At 44.8% G+C, this 20,929-nt stretch overlaps 2 long non-coding RNA genes across 2 annotated transcripts in view; one reads left to right on the top strand and one right to left on the bottom strand.

Annotated features, from left to right (window-relative positions):
* Positions 1-20,929, bottom strand: part of LOC134759797 (uncharacterized) — a 148,074-nt gene that overhangs the window by 40,163 nt on the left and 86,982 nt on the right. The window lies entirely within an intron of this gene.
* LOC129047991 (uncharacterized) lies at positions 5,335-7,393 on the top strand. The gene is made up of 3 exons (XR_008509946.2): positions 5,335-5,585; positions 6,911-7,108; positions 7,211-7,393. It is a non-coding gene; the product is annotated as an uncharacterized LOC129047991 (long non-coding RNA).

Genomic DNA, 20,929 nt, shown 5'->3' with positions numbered 1-20,929 from the left:
GTCCAATGTATTAATATGGTGCGGACTTGAAGAAGGGTGTAGTGTCAGAGGGATCACTGGGGAATATCTGACCCAATGTGCTCACTTGTCGGAATTCTTTTATGCCACAAGACCCTCCCTGTCCCTAGCCCTTGTCTTCTGTCCCTTCCATCACCTCAGGTTCCACAGGTGATTGAGTCTTTGTGTGTTCATGCATTTATAAAGGAGAAATATCTACCCAAAAGACACAGTGGCTGTATTATGGGCCAATTCATTATTAGTGAACAGTTTCAAAAACCTGCAGGGACTCTTGAGTTGTACAGTTAGAATTTAGGGGGTCTGCAAACTTGGATGTGGGCAAAAACGACATCTTTATTTTTCTTAATTTTCACTAATCTAACCGAAATTTAGCATTTTCTTCCATTTTGAATGTAGGCAACAAAAGTCACATTAGCAATACTGTGGCGTGCACAAATAAAAATCGCTAGTGCTTTCCTATCACAATTCTGTTGTTACAGATATTTCAAAATATCATTTAAGTTCATCGCTATTTCAAAATTATTTAGTCATTAGATCTACTGCTAGAGCTTGTTTACTTACTTACATATATATATATATATATATATATATATTTTTTTTTTTTTTTTGAGACAGGGTCTTGGTGTGTCAGCCAGGCTGGAGTGCAGTTGCGCGAACACAGCTTACTGAAGCCTCGACCTCCTGGGCTCAAATGATCCTCCTGCCTCAGGCTCTCAAAGTGCTGGGATTACAGGAATAAGCCACTGTGCCTGATGAGCTTGTTTAATTCGCTATTAGGAAACATATCGATTACGATTTTACGTAGTTTTAATAATATTGAAAACTATATTTCAATGTAAAATATTTCCATCAAAAATACATATGCACCTAAATATATATGTATTATTTCCATTTAAAAACATTATTCTGAGAAGGTGTATACGGGCATCCGCAGACTGTCATAGAGGTCAATAGCACAAAAAAGGTTAGGGACTCGGCTCTCATGCATGGTTGTAACCAGGTGTTCCTGGACCTCTGTGAGGTTTCAGGAAGATTCAAAGACTTTGTTAACTTTTCAAAGAGATCTACGATGCAAAAGGAAGGTGGGGGCAGCCAGGCACAGTGGCTCACACCTGTAATCCCAGCACTTTGGGAGGCCGAGGCGGGCGGATCACCTGAGGTCAGGAGTTTGAGACCAGCCTGGCCAAAATGGTGAAACTGCATCTCTACTAAAAATACAAAAAGTTAGCCAGGCATGGTGGTGCGCACCTGTAATTCCAGTTACTCAGGAGGCTGAGGCAGGAGAATCACTCGAGCCCAAGAGGCAGAGGTTGCAGTGAGCCGAGATCGCGCCACTGTGCTCCAGCCTGGGCGACAGAGCAAGACCCCGTCTCAAAAAAAAAAAAAAAAAAAAAAAAAAAGAAAGGTGGGTGGGTGGGTGGTAGGGTTCTTCCTAAATCTGATTTTGAAAATACCATTATTACTTTCATTCTTTCTTTCAAAATGGAGTGCCTGCCATGTGCCTTGCACAGCCAAAGTCCCTTCCCTTATGGAGCTAACAGGGCAGCAGGGAGTGGCCTGGGCCACTCCACTTCCCACCCCTTCCCCCAACCTCTTCAATTAAGTCAGATTTCTAATAATCAAAAGTAGTCACTTTTATTTCAGATGGTCTCTTCTCCCCATTTTATAGACAAAATGAGGCATCTCCACATTTCTGTATCTCCTGTGTCTAAGGCAGAGTGCTTCACTTGCAGTAAGAAAATTATCATTCTCAGTAAACCATCGCAAGAACAAAAAACCAAACACCGCATATTCTCACTCATAGGTGGGAATTGAACAATGAGAACACATGGACACAGGAAGGGGAACATCACACTCTGGGGACTGTTGTGGGGTGGGGGGAGTGGGGAGGGATAGCATTAGGAGATATAACTAATGCTAGATGACGAGTTAATGGGTGCAGCACACCAGCATGGCACATGTATACATATGTAACTAACCTGCACATTGTGCACATGTACCCTAAAACTTAAAGTATAATAATAATAAAAAAAAAGAAAATTATGTATCAGGAAATGGACCTTCTAAAAGGTTGGCTTTCCGTCCCCATGGTTTCATATGAAACCCTGGTATTTGTATAGACCTTTACAAAACTCTGTCACTTACATCATCTCACTTGATCGGCTCCTTGAGGAATCAGTCCCCATCCAACAGAGGAGGAAACTGAGGCTCTGAGATGTTAGGATGACTGTCTCAAGGCCACACTGCCAGTTTATGGAAGAGCTGGGAGTTCAGCTCAGCTCCCCTGACTCCAGTTAATTGCTTTGCCTACTTTGCTACAATGCTTTCTGTAAATGCTAATTTCCTCTAATCACACTGTAACACTATGACTGTGGGAATTTTTCTTCATTTTCAATATTATTTTACTCTTATTTTAAATGGGACACCCAAATATGCTTGAGGCTTTTTTAGGTAATGGAGGTGGCATCCACCAATCTTCTGCTTTAACCCAATGTGTCTCTTCTGAGCTCCAGGGAAAATCAGAAAATCTGGAAAATTCTCCCTTTGAGCTATCTTTGTCCACAGTCTCAACCTTTCTAGTACCACTGAAACTTTTCTTTAATTAAAAACAAAACAAAACAAACAAACCTTGTTGCTCTTCATGGATTTATTCAAAAATTTTAATTGAACACCTACCATGTGCCAGGCACTTTAGCTGTAATAATGTGTTCATTGTAGAAAAATTAGAAACTACACATAAACAACCAGATGTCCACCAACAGTAGAACAGGTAGATACATTGTGGTATAGACATAGAATGTATTACTACACAACATCAAAAAATGCACCAACTGGCCAGGTGAGGTGGCTCACACCTGTAATCCCACCACCTTGGGAGGCCGAGGTGGGCAGATCACCTGAGGTCAGGAGTTCGACACCAGCCTGGTCAATATGGTGAAACCCCGTCTCTACTAAAAATACAAAAATTAGGTGTGGTGGCGTATGCCTGTAGTCCCAGCTACTAAAGGAGGCTGAAGCAGGAGAATCGCTTGAACCCAGAAGGTGGAGGTTGCAGTGAGCCGAGATCATGCCACTGTACTCCAGCCTGGGCAACAGAGCAAGACTCTATCTCAAAAAAAAAAAAAAAAATGCACCAACTATAGTCACATGCAACAAAAATGCATTTTAAAACCGTAATGTTAACTTTAAAGATACATACACACCCCCACAAAATACAGCCAGTATGATTTCATTTACATACATTTCAAAAACAGGCAAACTCAAACTATTCTTTAGGGATGCCTACTTAGGTAGTAAAACCATGAAAAATAAAAAGAGGTGATAGGCAAAAAGCCGCCTGTCAGGGAGTGGAAAAGGTTTTGGTGAGAGGCTTCTAAGGATCGCTTCTTGGCCTTTTGGCTAAGATCAAGTGAGAGACTTCTAAGGAATGGCAATGAGGGTGGTTACATAAATATCCACTTCATCATTAAATGCTACATTGATAGCTCATTCACTCCTCTGTGTGTTTTCATCTTTTAAAAAAAAGTTTAGAAAATCCAGTTGAAAATCTGGAGGAAAATAAATTCTGCCCCTGAACATTTTGGGCATATTCACCCAGCCACTTCTTTTCTGTGCATGCCTCGTTTTTATTAACCAAAGTAAAATCTCACTTTAATTTTTATTTTTTCATTTTATTTCCTCATCAAAGATGTTACCCTCCCTCCTGCCCAGAGGCACTTGCACCAGCCTTACATGTGTGCAGGGCTCGGATAGAGGAACTGTCCTTTATCATCACTCAGCCAGTAAAGGGAAATGACATGGACTTCCAGGCAGCTCATTTTGCTGTCAATCTTCCACCTTTGAAATTCTGATAAGAGCATGAGCCTCCTTCTACAATTTACAAAACAACATCCTTGGGCCATTGCCCCATTTTACAGATGGAGGAACTGAGGATCAGAGAGGTAAAGTCACTTTTTACCCAAGGCCGTAGAGCAAGCAGCTCACTGGCAGCCTTGGCTTCTACTTCTCCCATCTTGCTGACCCTCCCTTTCCCACTCCTGTCCACCCATCCTAATCTAAAGGGTCTGTTCTAAGTCCTTGGCCTAAGTAACGTGACCCCATCTCCACCTAGTCTTGCTCCTTTCGGGGAGTCTGGTGGCTTCCTTAGGGCCTGAGTCATGCAGCCATCACTCAAGGGAGGGAGCAGGATGGCTCCGGGCTCCCGGCAGAACTTATTGCATCATCACTCATGCCTTGCCAAGTCTTATTGCTCCAACATCCCCTAAATGATAAAGTTGGATTCATTAAGTGTAAATTCAATCAAACTTGAAAGAAAGAGAGAAAATAAAAGTGACTTGGAATAAGAGAAACGGAAGCACCGGTAAGCGGTTGTTGCTTTTCCTAGAAGTGGCCCCTGGGCCCTGTGTGTTCAAGGCAGCAGGAGTCAGTGGAGTCAGCAACCTCTCAGGGTGAGGCTGACCCTGAGAGGCAAGTCCTGCCTCTAGCACATGCTGGCTGTGGGGCCTCTCTAAGACTCAGTTTTCTCATCTGTAGATGGGGTAATATCTACCCAGCGTGACTGCACTGAGGATAAGATGGTATCTTGTGCATCATCAGCTTATGAGACCTTTCCCACTGCTGAAGCAGAGAACTGTAGAAATATACCCAGATAGGGATTCATGGGCAGCTTGGGGTCGGCTTGTAGATGTGAAGATGGAGAAGAGAAGACGTCGGATCTCAGGATGCAGAGTTTTAATCTCTCACATGGTGTTCCCAGAACTATGAGACTGTGGTGCACAAGATGAAATGCCTTTTATATCAGGGTGTGTGTGTGCATAAAAGCAGGATTAAAAAAAATGTTTACCTGTACTGTGGCAGATACAGAGGGATATGCTAGTATTTTTTTAATTCCTTTTCTCCCCAATTCAACATCCACTAAATTGATTTCATGACCTACTAATGAAGACCTTGGCCAACATCACAGAGCAAACTAGAGGTGAAACGGGTTAGAACCAGATCTCCTGGTCGCTAGTCCATCTGCTGCCCGTTACCTCCCCCTGGCAGATGTCCAGCTTTGGTTGAGTTTTGTGTGAGTGCTCATCCCCGTGAGTGAGGGCCAGGAAGCAATGGGACACTCCAGGTGTGGAGGTCCAATGGCCTGTAAACCCCCGAGGCTGGAGCAGACCTTCCCCCTTCACAGGGAAGGTCTAACATGAGCCTCTGCGCCGCCTAGGAACCTAATAAATAGGGGTTGAATAAGGGGAGACATGCAGAGACCACCCCAACCTGAGTCTGATCCTGCCTCTGCCACTGTGTCGTCGTGGAACCTTGGAAGTGGCACTTCTGCAATCTGAGCTTCACAATGACCTTTACCGGGGTGTGCTGGGGGTTGGGGGCTAAGGTTGTATCCGCCTAATGAGGAAGGGTTAATAGGAAGTTCCTTCTGGCATCCCACAGGCCGCTTTGAAGCACTGCCACCTACTGGTCACTCTCTCTCATTACACCTCTTCACTTGGAAGAGGGCTCTGCTTTCGGAGTATCTCCTAAATGCATGGTCCTTTCCATGGTTCAAATTCCACCCATGACAGGTAAGTTCTCTGAATCCTCAGAACAACCGTCAGAGAAAAGCAAGTATTCTTAAGTCCATCTTACATATGAGAAAATTGAGGGCCAGAGAGGTTAAGCCACTCACTCAAGGACACACAGGATTATCACATTGACGCCCAGGTTCCCAATCCAGTGCTCCTTCTGCCCATTACAAATAACAATCCCCAGCAGGCTGGATCTAGCCGCAGGCTTTACCTCCAGCAGGCTAAAGCCTGAAAGAGTGGATTGGAGATGCACATCTTAGACTGGTCAGAGGGAAGTGGGGTGGGGTAGCTTGTTTGGATGTCTCCAAGAAATACTGTCAGGTGCAGCACGTTTCTTACTGGTTAGTCAGTGCTGCTTCAGGCACTCCAGAAGACCTAGGTAGAGGGCTGATTTCAAGAAATGATGTGGCCAAGAGCAGTGGCTCAAGCCTGTAATCCCAGCACTTTGGGAGGCCGAGGCCGGCGGATCACCTGAAGTCAGGAGTTCGAGACCAGCCTGACCAACATGGTGAAATCCCATCTCTACTAAAAATACAAAATTAGCTGGGTGTGGTGGCACATCCCTGTAATCACAACTACTCAGGAGGTGGAGGTTGCAGTGAGCCAAGATCATGCCACTGCACTCCAGCCTGGGCAAAAAGAGTGAAACTCCATCTAAAATAAATAAATAAATATTATGACCATTATGAATGAAGTACTTGGGGGATGTGACAATTACCAGGCTAACTTGGTCCATGTAGACAGCCAAACAGTCTTGCTTAGGTCTGGCAAGACCCTTGCTTAGACCTGTTTTCTTTCACAAAGCAATAAACAAATAGAGATGGAATGGGTGGTGGCTGAGAGGCTGGTTCTAGTGTCCTCTTCCAAGGGGTTCAAATTCCGTCTCTGCCATCTTACTCGCCCTGTGACCTTGGGCAAATTACTTAAGCCAAGCTTGTCCAACCCCAAGCCCACAGGCTGCACATGGCCCAGGACGGCTCTGAATGCAGCCCAACACAAATTCATAAACTTTCTTAAAACATTATGAGATATGTTTGCAATTTTTTTTTCAGCTCACCCATTATCGTTAGGGTTAGTGTATTTTATCTGTGGCCCAAGACAATTCTTCTTCCAATGTGGCCCAGGGAAGCCAAACGATTGGACACCCCAATAAGCTGTCTATAAAATGGGGATTCTCTGTTTCTTCATCTGTAAAACAAAAACATCCATCATTGTTTCTTGTCGGGGGTTGTATAAATTAAATGGGCTAATATACATAAAGCATTAGAGAGTGCCTGGAACGTGGTAAGCACTTAATAAATATTAAACACTTTTTTTAATAGGAATCGAGAGGAGAAGACTGAGTTGCACCGACCTGGATTAAAATCCTAATTTTGTCACTGATTCATTTCCCAACCTTGGGCAATCCTCCCCTTTTCTGGGCCTTCCCCACTCGGATGGCTGGAGCACTCTGCTGGGCCATTCTCTGCTCCTGTTCCTGCTGCATGATGACGGTGTCACCATCCGCACCCACACTGAAGGTCAGCGGGGCGGGTAGGTTTGGCTGGTGTGAGGCAGGGTGGGCAAGCTGGGACACATCTGTTCCCTTGGTTAGAATTGTGCTCTTACATTTTTCCCCTTAGGAACTATTTTATGCAGCAAGGTCGAGCGATCAGGACTACAAATCAATTTCAACAAAAGCGCTGAGGCAGATACCCTTGAACTTCAATGACTTAAAATAGCCTCGTTGTCATCCTTAGCCAAACACTCAGTACCTAAGTTCACTTCACCTGTCATCACCGACTAATAAACCATCCCTTTCGTGGAAACTGACCAGAATGAAGCCTTTGAATCAAAGTGGATGTGAGGCCTGCTTGGATTAATAGAGCTGCATCGGCCCCCTCCCATGTTTCCAGGATGGCTACAGAGGTTGATGCATTCTTAGGGAAATGAGTATCTTATTAATATTAGGAAGACCAGACTAGCCATCTTAAGAATGACCCTGGCTGCTCTGTGGGTAGCCAAGCGTAGCACAGCCTTCTTTATGGAATGCCTCAAAATTCTACCTTAGAAACCAGGGTGGAAATGCTCAAAAAGGGTTGGTGATGGTGGTGGAGAGGCAGGGGAGTTAGGGAGTATTTATTTGGAAAGGAAAGAAAACTAAGACTTACTCAGTACTTACTGTGTGCCTCAAACTGTGCCGGGGGCTTTAGATGCAGTAATTCACGTCACCCCCACAATGACTCTGTGTGGTAGGTGTTTGACGCTACTTTAAAAAATAAGAGCCTTGCCAGGCGCAGTGGTTCACGTCTGTAATCCCAGCACTTTGGGAGGCTGAGGTGGGAGGATCACCTGAGGTTGGGAGTTCGAGACCAGCCTGACCAACATGGAGAAACCCCGCTTCTACTAAAAATACATAATCAACCGGGCGTGGTGGTGCATGCCTGTAATCCCAGCTACTCGGGAGGCTGAGGCAGAAGAATCTCTTGAACCCGGGAGGCGGAGGTTGCAGTGAGCCGAGATTGCGCCATTGCACTCCAGCCTGGGCAATAAGAGCAAAACTCCTTCTCAAAAAAAAATAAATAAATAAATAAATAAAAAATAAGAATCTTATTGAGATATAATGCACATACCATCAATTCACCTTTTTAAAATGTACAAGTCAGTGGTTTTAGTATATTTGTTTCCAGAGGGCTCAGAAGGGTCCTTGAATGCCAGTGAGACCCCAGCCTCCGCTAGTGTCCAGCCTCTGCTAGTGTCGAGAAAAAATTCAGGGATAAGTCAGAATGAATCGAAAGGCAAGAAGCTTTTATTGCAAAGGGAAAGTACACACTTAAGGGAGAAGCGCGGGTGGACGTGTGAGAACAAGTCAAGCTCAATGGCGTTGGGGTTTCTAATTTTATGGGTGTTTCTTTAATTAGAGGATGAACTAATTATTAGGTATTCTAGAAAACAAGGGAATGTCAGGAACCCCCTGTTTTCCTCCCCGTTTCTCCCTTATTTGGGTTGCCCAGAAGAGTTATGCCCATTTTCTCTCCCTTATTTTGGGTTTTCTGTTATCCTGTGGTTTCTTTGCCTAGTTCCTGTTTTAGCTGTTGTCTGAGTTTTTACACCCTCCTGTGACTATCTAGTGCCATTCCTGTCTCATATTCACTAAGTTTTCTTTTTGTTTTTTTTTCAGAGACGGGTCTTGCTCTGTCACCCAGGCTGGAGTGCAGTGGCACAATCATAGCTCACTGTAACCTCAAACTCCTGGGGTCAAGTGATCCTCCTGCCTCAGCCTCCTGAGTAGCTAGGACTATAGGTATATGCCACCACACCCGGCTATTTTTTTTTTTTTGTATTTTTTTGTAGAGATGGAGTCTTGCTATGTTGCCCATGCTGGTCTTGAACTCCTGGCCTCAAGCCATCCTCCTGCCTTGCCCCTCCAAAGAATTGGGACTGCAGACACGAGCCACAGTGCCTGGCCTGTATATTCACCAAGTTGTGTAATCATACCATTATCCAATTTCAGGATATTTTCAACACCCATGAAGAAAGTTTACATACCTGAACAGTCACTCCCAATTCCCCATTCCCCCAACCCCTGGCTACCGCTAATCCACTTTCTGTCTATATAGAGATTTCAAATCTAGACATTGCATATAAACGGAATCGTATAATATGTGGCCTTTTGTGACTGGTTTCTTTCATATAACATGATGTTTTCAAGGTGTATCCGTGTCGTAGCATGTTATCAGTACTTTATTGCATTTTATGGCTGAATAATATTCAATCATGTGGATAAAATACGTCTTGCTTTATCCAATGATCAGTTGATGGATATGTGAGGTTTTCCATTTTTTTGGTCTATTATGAACAGTGTTGTGTTTTATGAACATTTATGGAGAGGTTTTTGTGTACACATATGGTTTAAATTCTTTTGAAAGGGGGAGTGGAATTGCTGGGTTATATAGTAACTCTATGCACAGCCTTTTGAAGAACTGTGATGCTGTTTTCCAAAGTGACTGCAACATCGTACCTACCGGCAACCAATGAAGCTTCCAATTTCTTCACATCTTTGCCGATGCCTGTTAATGGCCATCTTCTGGACTATGGCCATCCTAGTGGACATGAAGTGCTATCTCCTTGTGGTTTTGATTTGTATTTCCTGAGTGATAATGATGGATGTCTTTTCACGTACTTATCAGTCATTTGTATATCTTCTGTGGAGAAATGCACATTTAAATCTTTTGATATTTGATTATAAATCTAATTTTTGTTTGTTGATTGAATTGTAATATTTCTTTATATATTCTGTATAAAGGTCTCTTATCAGATATATGATTTGTAAATATTTTCTCCCATTCTCTTTATTACTTTCTTGATAGTGCCCTTTTAAGTAAAAATTAGAAGTTTCAAAAAACTAAATGTTTTTAATGTTTGATGAAGTTCAATTTACCCACTTTTTGGTCACTTATGTTTTGGTGCCATATCTAAGAAACCCATTGCCTAGTCCAACCTCCGCCTTCCAGGTTCAAGTGATTCTTCTGCCTCAGCCTCCCGAGTAGCTGGGACTACAGGTGTGCACCACCACACCCAGCTAATTCTTTTTGTATTTTTAGTAGAGACAGGGTTTCACCATGTTGGCCAGGGTGGTCTCCATCTCCTGACCTCGTGATCCACCCGCCTTGGCCTCCCAAATTGCTGGGACTACAGGCATGAGCCACTGCACCCAGCCCCTTTTAAGAGTTTTATAGTTTTCACTAGAAGATCTATGATCCTTTTTCAGTTAATTTTTAACTGATTTGTGAGGTAAGGGTCCAACTTCCTTCTTTCACATGTGGATGGCCAATTGTTGCAGTGCCATATATTCAAAAAACTATTCTTTCCCTATTTAATTGTCTCAGCATCCTTGTTGAAAATCAGTTGACCAAAGATATGTGGGTTTAGTTCTGTACTCTCAATTCAGTGCCATTGACCCTATGTCTATCCTAGGCCAGTACCACACTGTCTTGATCACTGTAGTTTTGAGAAAGTTCTGAAATCAGGAAGTGTGAGTTCTCCAATTTTGTTTTTCAAGATTGTTTTGGCTATTCTTGGTCCCTTGTACTTCCATGTGAATTTTAGGATCAGCTTATCCATTTCTGAAGAAAATAATTTGGAATTTTGCAGGGATGGCACTGAATATGTAGAGCAATCTGATGAGTCCTGCCTTCTTAACAATGTGAAATCTTCCATGAACACAGGTTGTCTTTATTTTTATTTAGGTCTTTAACTTGTTTCAACAATGTTTTGTAGCTTTTGTGTGCAAGTGTTGCACTTCTTTTGTTAAATTTATTTCTAAGTATTTTATTCCTTTTGAAGCTATTATACATGGAATTTTTTTCTTAATTTGTTCTCAGATTGTTTATTGCTAGTGTATGGAAATACAATAGACTTTGATATATTACTCTTTTATTCTGCAACATGGTTTTCGATCCTATTGTAAAGATAGGAAGACAGAGGATCACACAGAGTGCGTGATTAGCTTGGGATTACCTGGCTTTTTGTCCTCCCAATCTCCCTTTCTTTGCAGAACCACTCGTCTCAGCTGCAAGGGAATCCTGCTCAGTCTATGTAGTGAGCTTATTCCGCCTTCTCTCCCTCACCCTAGGGATGAGGTACCACCATCTTTTCCCACCACTGGTGAAATCCTGCTATAGAATGAAGTCGGCTGGGCGCAGCAGCTCATGCCTATAATCCCAGCACTTTGGTAGGCCTAGGTGGGCAGGTCACCTGAGGTCAGGAGTTCGATACCAGCCTGGCCAACATGGTGAAACCCCATCTCTACTAAAAATACAAAAAATTAGCTGGGTGTGGTGGTGGGCACCTGTAATCCCAGCTACATGGGAGGCTGAGGCAGAAGAATCACTTGAACATGGGAGGTGGAGGTTGCAGTGAGCCAAGATGGCACCACTGCACTCCAGCCTGGGCAACAGAGTAAGACTCCATCTCAAAAAATAAAAAAAAAAAAAGAATGATGATGTCAACACAGAGAAAATCACAATAAGAGCTGAAGCGAGAAAGAGGGGTCTGTCACCATCATTAAGCACTTGGATCCAGCCCTACCTAAAGCTAGAGTTTCCGGATACATTAGCTAATATTTCTCTTTAGCTTAAGGTCATTAGAACTGGGTTTCTGTCCCATGAAACCCAAAGAATCCTGATGTATACAGCTAGTAAAGGGCAGAGTATGAGTTTGAAATCAGGCCTATGTGATTCCAAAGTTGTCCTCACTCCACGGTCCCTGCATGACCCCTTTCTTGTACTCACACTGGCTGGGTGGATGTTTGAGAGGCTTCAGGGGATAAGTGAAGCTTGCAGGAGGTAAGCAACAGGGAGACTGGGTCTAAGACCCCAAAGATCTGCAGACGTAAGGAAAGATCAGGAAACCTGGCACAAGGCCAACTGGGGTCAAAGTGGACCCCCAACTCTTACTGCCTATGGGTCTTGGCCAGTCTCAGTTTCTCTGAGACCTTGTTTCCTGGGTTGGGACACCTTTTTCTGGCTGTGTTTTGGGCCCATTCCAGGCACACAGGAATCATGATAGCTCTTGAAATGTACTTGCCAGTCATCTATGTAATTCCCAGGAGATCTCTGAGAGCCCAGCAAGGCAGAGATGATCCTGGTCATTGTATAGCTGGGGAAACTGAGGCAAGGCAGTGTTCAGTGACTTATTTAAAGATCCCTAGCTCCTGAAAGACTGAGTGGAACCCAGGTCTCATGTCTTTGTGTCTAATATTCTCATAGTAAACCAGGGAAGGCAGCAGTGCCTCTTTGGGATTTGCCTGGGGCCTGAGACTTCCCATAATCCAATTAATAAATTGTCCAAGATGGAGGGCCAGCTACCAATTAGTTCTCTTTCCTCCCTGGTGCCTCTTTGAGCTTTGTGAGTAGCAACTCCCTGGAAAGGGAAGAGAGGCCCCCACTCTACACTCCCTCCTTGGGAATCAGGGGTCTAGAAATTAGCTGATTCTTGATAAGCCCTAATTATAAATTAGGTCTTATTATCTGTGGCTCCTGAAACTACGCTGGATGAATTAAAACTCTAGGAAAAGGAATATTTCAATTAACCATATGAACTCAGGTAATTGCCTGCCAAGGAAAAGCCCCTTACAGAACAAGTCTTGGGGCAGTTATGAGGACATCAGAAGGGGAAGGCAGGGGCCAAAGCGTGGGTGGTCTGCGTGAGACGGAAGTGAGGGGTGGGCCCCTCCGCAGCTGCTGTTTTCTGAGGGCAGGGTCTTAGAAGTGGCAGGACTTGCAAATGCATAGTTGCCAGTGGCTCTGTCTGGGGATTGGAGGACCAGAATTGGGGTCCTCTCTCTATTACCTACTGCTCCAGAGACTCTGTGTTTCCTAAACCTTGCAATGGACAGGTCAGATGAGATGATGAAAAAAGGGCCTTATCAGCTGGAAGTGTGGCAAGCACACCAGGTATTATGGTTTAGTGCAATTAGATGCTCTTTTTTTTTTTTTTGATCTGAGACAGAGTCTTGCTCTGTAGCCCAGGCTAGAGAGCAGTGGCACGATCTCAGCTTCCTGCAGGCTCTGCCTCCCAGGCTCAAGCGATTCTTCTGCCTCAGCCTCCTGAGTAGCTGGGACTACAGGTGTATGCCACCACACCCATCTAATTTTTGTATTTTTAGTAGAGAAGGGGTTTCACCATGTTGGTCAGGCTGGTCTTGAACTCCTGACCTCGTGATCCACCCACCTCGTCCTCCCAAAGTGCTGGGATTACAGGCATGAGCCACCGCACCCGGCTAGATGCTCTTAAACAAGGGAGAGAGAGGAGAAGAAAGGGATTGAAGGCTCTGTTTTCGCTGATTTCAGGAGGCAAAGGGGAGTGGTTGTCATTCATTCATTCATTCATTTCACAGACATTTCACTGATGCTTCTGAGTGCTAGGCACTGAGCTGGGCAGCAAAGGGAATGAAGAGTGGAAGAGATAAGCCACAGTCTAGTTGGAGAAAGACAGGGAAGCAAATAGACTCGCCACAAGGACGGGGTCTACATCTTCCTTGTTCGCCAGCTTGGGCTCTCCCAGCTGTGGCCCTCTATGGGCATATGTTGGATGAAGGCCCTCTAAGCCTAGGATGGCACTGGAACCCCTTGCACAAAGGTCAGCACAGGGCTTTGCTTTTCTTTTTTCTTTTTCAAATGAGACAGGATCTTGCTCTGTCACCCAAGCTGGAGTTCGGTGGCACAATCACAGCTCACTGCAGCCTTGACCTCCCCAGCTCAAGCCATCTTCCCACCTCAGCCTCCTGAGTGGCTGGGACTACAGGTGCAGGCCACTGTGTCTAGATCACTTAAAAAAAAAAATAGAGATGGGGGTCTCCCTATGTTGCCCGGGCTGGTCTTGAACTCCTGGGCTCAAGTGATCCTCTGCCTCTGCCTCCCAAAGTGCTGGGATTACAGACGTGAGCCACCATGCCTGGCCTAGCTTGGGGCTTTTCTAAAAACTGAAACCTGCTTTTTTCTGCAGTTCATTCATGCAGCCAGGGAGTGACTGATAGTCCTGAAGTTTGCATGAAGAATTCCAGAAATCCCTGCAGTAGTTCTAAAACAATCCAACATTGGCTCGAAGTTGGCTGCTGACATGTAGAAGGAGGTGGAGATGCCACTCCAGAGCTGAGGTCCCTCTGCAGTAAACGAAGAGGGAACATCCCACACTGAGTCCTTCTGAACTCTCTGGTCCATGCCCCTTTGCCCTCTCTCTGGAGGCTCTTCTTTACAGGAAAATTGCTGCCAAACCTCAAGGAGCTTGAGAAGGCCGATCAGAAGAGCAACAAGCCTGAAGTTTAGAATTAGGTTAAAGAAGATTTAGCTTTATTACTCTGAAATATATACAATGACTCAGAACACATCATATTGCCAGGCCTGCAGGAATTAAGCACTGGAAAAGAACAGAATAAATGAGTCATCTAAGAGGAGCACATTATTGTCACCAGGCAGGTGCCACTAAAGTCCTGTAAATTGGTGAAAAATTCCCCATATAACCTTCCTTGCAGCTCATGCTAAAAGATGTTTCTGTGTGGGTCTCATCCACAAAACCCCATACCCTGACAATAAGAAACCCTTCTGGAGGCCGAGCATCATGGCTTGCACCTGTAACTCCCACACTTTGGGAGGCAGAGGCAGGCAGATCACTTGAGGCCAGGAGTTCAAGACCAGCCTAATCAACATAACAAAACCCCATCTCTACTAAAAGACAAAAACTTAGCCAGACATGGTGGTGCATGCCTGTGGTCTCAGCTACTTGGGAGGATATATCAGGAATGAGAATCGCTTGAACCCGGAAGGCAGAGATTGCAGTCAGCCGAGATCGCGCCACTGCACTCCAGCCTGGGCAACAGAGCAAGATTCTGTCTCAAAAAACAAAACGAAACAAAACAAAAACAAAACAAAACCCTTCTCTAATGCAAGAATCCCCTCTACAGCTCATCAATTCATAGGCTACGCTTGAATGCCACCAGCAATGGGGAACTCGCTACCTCAAAAAGGAGTTTGGTCTATTGCCAGATTATTGTAATCATCCTAAAACGCCTCTGTTCCTCTTTGTAATGGACTGAAAACTGACTCTCACTACTCACTACGTCTGTGGGTAAAGCAATAGTAACTACCTGTGTTTTCAGGGCCAGAATTGTTGCTGGATGAATGTAGGAAGGTTTTTCCTTTCCATGGAAGGAAACTTCCTTCCTCTTATTTGCTGGTGCAACCAAACATTTAATTATAAAAGCTTCTCCAAGGCAATAGATGTTAAAAATTAAGATGAATACACTCATTTTTGCCAATAGCACAGACTGCTATTACTCTGAAAGTCCCAATTCATTATTGTATATTGTAACGGAACATTAACACTCGCATAACTACCTCAAGACCTGTCTCGCATGCACAATCAGTAGTCCTGCCCAGGCTCCTCTATACACAGGAAAGAAAGAGGGGGGAAAAATACAAAACAGACCACCTGGGAAAATTGCCTTTCCAGTGGAAACATTGACAAACCTTTCATTACAATCATTCACTGTGCCTCATCTGATGCCACACTTCAATTCCTGGGCCCGGTCAAACGACAATGGGACGGGGTGGGAAGCGGGGGAGGAACTGGGGGCCCCAGTTTCCCCAAAACTCTCAACCTACCTGAACACTCTCCAGCAGCACCTCCTTTGTCCACTAGGGGATACCTCAGTCTCTCCCACCCCAGAATACCTGGGAGAGTTGGCTGAAAGGAAGGCAGGCACCCAGGAACCATTCTCCATGGACCCCGCTCCCCTACCAGGGACATCCAGGCACACTGGAGTCAAAGAGCAACTCTCAAATGGACCACGTCGCCCCTGCTCAAAACCCCTAAATGGCTCCCATTGGCCTGGAGATAAAATCCCAAGTCCTGTGATCAAGTCCAGCCTAGCTCTCCGGCCTCCTCCCTGCCTCACACTTCCCTTCCCACCACCCTGGACTGTCTTTTCTCTGTCTCTCTGAATTCCTTCCTGACACAGTGCCCTTGCACATCCTGCTGTTCCCTCCACACCACCCCACTCCCTCCTGGGCTGGCTGGTGCCCCCTCCTTTGTCAGGCCCCAGCTCAGAAGTCTGTCTAGAGCTGAGGGCCTTCCTGTCGGCTCCCGTCCTCTTCCCACCCACGCTTGGAATGAGGGGTCACTGTCTATTTGTTAGTTGCCACTTGCTGATTGTCTCGTTTCTTGACCATCCCATTCTGAATCATTCCCCTCTGCATCCTCAGCATCTGGCACAATGCTTGGTCCCAAGGAGACAAGCAATAATAATTTCTTGAATGAATAAATGAGAGTGTTACCTAAAATTTCAGACAGTTCATGGAGCTCCTGAAACCCAAGGATGTCCCAGACTGACTTTGGCTTTCTAATTCTGGCCCAAGTTTCACATATGTCCACAGGTTTTTGGAAGAAACCAGGATAGGGGTCTATCCTGCAGTCATCCTCATCTTTCAGATAAGGACTGGGAGCTGCTGGAAGGTGGTGGGTATATCAGTCAGGGCTCTCTAGAGAAACTGAACCAACAGGAGAGAGAGAGAGAGACAAATAGATAATAGATTAGACAGACAGACTAGATAGATAGGTTATAGATAGATGATAGATTGATGGTAGATTAGAAAGACAGACTAGATAGACAGACAGATGATAGATAAATTAGACAGACTAGATAGATGATAAATAGATAGATGATAGATTAGACAGACTAGATAGGTGGATAGATGATGAATTAGATAGATGATAGATTGATGATAGATTATGATAATAATCTATAACAGATAATAACAGATAATAGACAGACTAGATAGATAGATAATAGATGATAGATTAGATAGATGATAGATTGATGATAGATTAGACAGATGACTAGATAGATAGATGATAGATTAGACAGACTAGATAGGTAGATGATAGATGATAGCTTAGACAGACGACTAGATAGATAGATAGATTAGACAGACTAGATAGATGATAAATAGATAGAGGATAGATTAGACAGACAGACTAGATAGGTGGATAGATGATAGATTAGATAGATGATAGCTTGATGATAGATTAGACAGACTAGATAGATAGATAGATAGACAGACAGACAGACAGATAGATAGATAGATAGATAGATAGATAGATAGATAGATAGATAGATAAAGATATAGCACATAGAGACAGAGAGAAAGAGAGATTTTCATCAATTGTGGAGCCTGGCAAGTCCACAATCTGCAGGATGGGCTGGCAGACTGGAGACACTGAGCCTTCAGTGCTAAGCCCTGTTCTGTGCATTCCCTCTGGCATTAACCCACTTAACCCTTCAACGGTACTCTGGCCCATAGTACACGTTCACTCCAACAATAACAAGGCTACTGTTATTATGATCTCCATTTTAAAGTAGGGGACACTAAACCCCTGGAGTGACTTACCCATGATTGTACCACCAGCAAGCATCAGAGCTGGGATTTGAACACTCCGTTTCTAGAACCAAGGCTGGAAACCAACACACTCCATTCCACACCCAGTGCCTCAGGCTCACCTTTCTACTGGGAGGCCCCATGCAGAGACAAGGCAGAGCCTAGCATTCAATCTCATCTCTGCCACTTAGTAGCCATGTGACCTGGACTAATCACCCTGTTTTATGCCCCAGTTTACCACTGCAACATGGAAGAAATAACTCCTAGTTCTTAGGGGTATTATGAGAATTCAGAGTGATCTTGGATGTAAAGCACTTAGAATATATAATTCACTTTTAATAAATAGTGGCTATTAATAATAGCAACAATATTAATGGATGTAAAGGCCCTTTGTAAACTCTGAAGTGCCTCTAGACATGGCAATGGAGTCACTCAGGCCTGGGTTGAAAAAAGGGTGACCAACTGCCCTGGTTTATCTGGGACTGTCCTGGTTTTAGCACTGAAAGTCCCACGTCCCCAGAAATCCCTCCATCCCAGGCAAACCAGGTCAGTCGATCACACCACAGGCCCTGCTCCTTTCTAGCTGTGTGAATGCACTAGTCACTTTACCTCGCGGAGCCTCAGTTTCCTCACCTGTAAAATGGGGTTAAAGTTCTAAGCCAGTGGTCCCTGAACCAGCAACATCAGTATTGCCTGGGAACTTGTTGGGAATGCAAATTCTTAGACCCCACCTCAGATCTACTGATTAGAAACCTTAGGGGTGTTTCCCAAACCCTCCTGGTGGGTCTGATGCCTGCCAACGTTTGAGAGCCTTGATATAAAGTACCTCCCTCGGGGCACTTCACAGGTTGTAGAGGGCTGAAGCCAGACCAGGCAAGCACCCGGCACACTGAACATTCAGCTGCCAGTGGTCATCACTACCATCATTACAAGTTTGGTGGCAACACATTTACCGTGAAGGTGGAAACTGGGGTGAATGATAGGGTCCTCCAGTCCCAAGACTTCTCTCCCAACTAGAGCCTGACATTTGTTTGGGTTTTGCTGTCTAAAAGCTGGGCTAACTTCCTGCTTTCAGAAAGCTTAATTCCCTCATTCTTGTTTTGAAGATGAGACCTCTTAAGGCTGACATTGCCTCACTATTGTTATGCACCTGTTGGTTAAAGCTTTAATTCAGTGCCTCCTAGTTGAGGGCAGAGGGAGTTTGGGGATCTGGGGTCACCTGGGTGGTGCTTCTTCTGGGCCCTGTTTTGACCCATTGGGTTAAGGTAGGTGCGATGATAATGACGACAACTCCCCTTTAATTGTCCCATACCCATGTTCCGGGTCCTGTGAAGTCATTGTGGGGCCTGGGTCTGCCTCTGTGTTCTGTGTTGCCCAGAACACTGCCTGGCATCAAATCAGTGTTTACTAAGTGCTTGTTAAATAAATGACTGCATGTTCTGAGTGCATGATACACATTGTCTTATTTAATTCTCATGACGCCCTCACGAGTTAGGTACAATCATCATTCTCCATTCTGCAGATGTAGAAACTGAGCCCAGAAAGCTTAGACGACTTGCTTAAAGCCCCCGACCATAAACAGCAGGCCAGGGATTGAAAACCTAATTTTCTTTTCATGGAGGAGGGACTGCAGATGTGCTGGGCTCAGCCCCAATACTGCTGCCTCTGAGAAGCCTCCCTTGAGTCCCTGCCCCCTTCCTTCCTGCCCTCATCACACATTTTGCAGCCCGCTCTTCGGACCTCTCAAGGCTGACATTGCCTCGCTGTTTATACATGTGTCGGGCTGTGTGTCTCCAAGACTGACCTGTTTATCTGTGCAGCTGAGTGTAGGCCTCCTGGTCCCAAGAGCCCTCCATGAAACCTGGGTGAATGATGAATGAACTCGCAGGCTCTGAGAATGAGCCTGAGTTTGGCCAGTGAGACCAGAAAGTGAACACTCACTATCGAACTGAAATGAAGGAAAGGTGAGTGGAAACCTGGTCAGATGAGCCCTCTGGTTTCCGCAGGTGAAGGTCATGAGGCATTAAGTGCCCAAGCTCACCTTTGGATCTTCTCAGAAACCACAGTCCACCCAAGGTGCCTCAATGCCCTTTGTGGGCTTGGCTCTTCCAGAAGACATCATGGCTGAGTACAAAATTGGCTTCACCGGGTAACGCTGCATGCGTGTGTTGTGTTCCTGGTAATATAATGCTTTGTCTATGACTTTTTCAAACAATGAAAACGTAAAACTGAAGGGCCCAGCCACAAGGAGAGAGGTGACGAGTGGGACTGATAAGTTTGATTTCATATTCCTTTCTAAGCAAGTGGGGGAGTGCTGACATTACCCAGAGCACCCCGAGAACAGATTCCTTTTCATCCCCAGGGCTGCCGGGAGCAAAGGGGCTGAACAGCCTCCACCAGCCCTTGGGTGACTTAAAGGTTTTCCAATTTGTAAACACATATATTTAGAACAAGACCCCCAATGGGAGAACTAAGTCAAATTCATTTTGTCAAGGAAACCATTGTCAGATATAATTTTCCCTAAATTTCCACAGCCAAACTCAACCTTGGCTATCAAGACAAGTAGCTACAGGCTGGGCCCATGGTGGCGTACGTCTGTGCTCCCAGCTACTTGGGAGGCTGAAGTGGGCGGATCGCTTGAGCCTAGGAGGTTGAGGCTGCAATGAGCCATGATCATGCCACTGCACTCCAGCTTGGGTGACAGAGTGAGACCCTGTCTCAAAAAAAAAAAAAAAAAAAAGTAGTTATAAAGGAACGTGAATGTTAATTTTTTTAAATCCCCACCTTGCTATCCTTGAGGAAGATGGATTTGCCAGAATCACTTTCTCCCTTGTGTGATGCCTGTTACTATTCATCTGTTTCTTTCTTCCTAGATTGTCAGCCCCTTGAAGGAAGAATCCATGAAAAACTCTATCTTTGACCTCCATGTTCTCTGAAGATCCCTGAGTTCTGTAGGCAGTAGCATCAAAATTGGGGCCCCTTGCTGAGTACGGTGGTTGTAAGGGGTAAATGAGAGAATCTTCCCCACATACGTGGCAGTATGCCCGGCAAATAAAGATTAGCTCACACATATTATTTTAGCAATGAAAATAGTTAGGGCAACCAACTATCTTGGTTTGCTTGGGACTGGGGGGGTTCCCAGGATGGACAGTCCTAGGTAAACTGGCACAAGTTGGTCGCCTTAGGGATGGGTGGTCATTTAGTGCCTGTGACTTGTCAGGCATGGTTGGTGCTGGGTAAATTAGATGGATTATTTCATTTAAACCTCACAACAGCCCTGTGAGCTATTTGTGATTATCTGCGTTTTACAGAGTAATACATTAAAACTTTAAGTCATATCTTCCCAGCTGCTAGCTCCTTCTCCATCAAATACTGATTTTTTCAAACAAGAAAATGACTTCATTGCTGTTTTATTCCACTGCTGTA

This window comes from Pongo abelii, chromosome 13 (assembly GCF_028885655.2).
Source record: "Pongo abelii isolate AG06213 chromosome 13, NHGRI_mPonAbe1-v2.0_pri, whole genome shotgun sequence".
Classification (NCBI taxonomy): domain Eukaryota; kingdom Metazoa; phylum Chordata; class Mammalia; order Primates; family Hominidae; genus Pongo; species Pongo abelii.
This window is presented reverse-complemented; position numbering and strand designations above follow the sequence as displayed.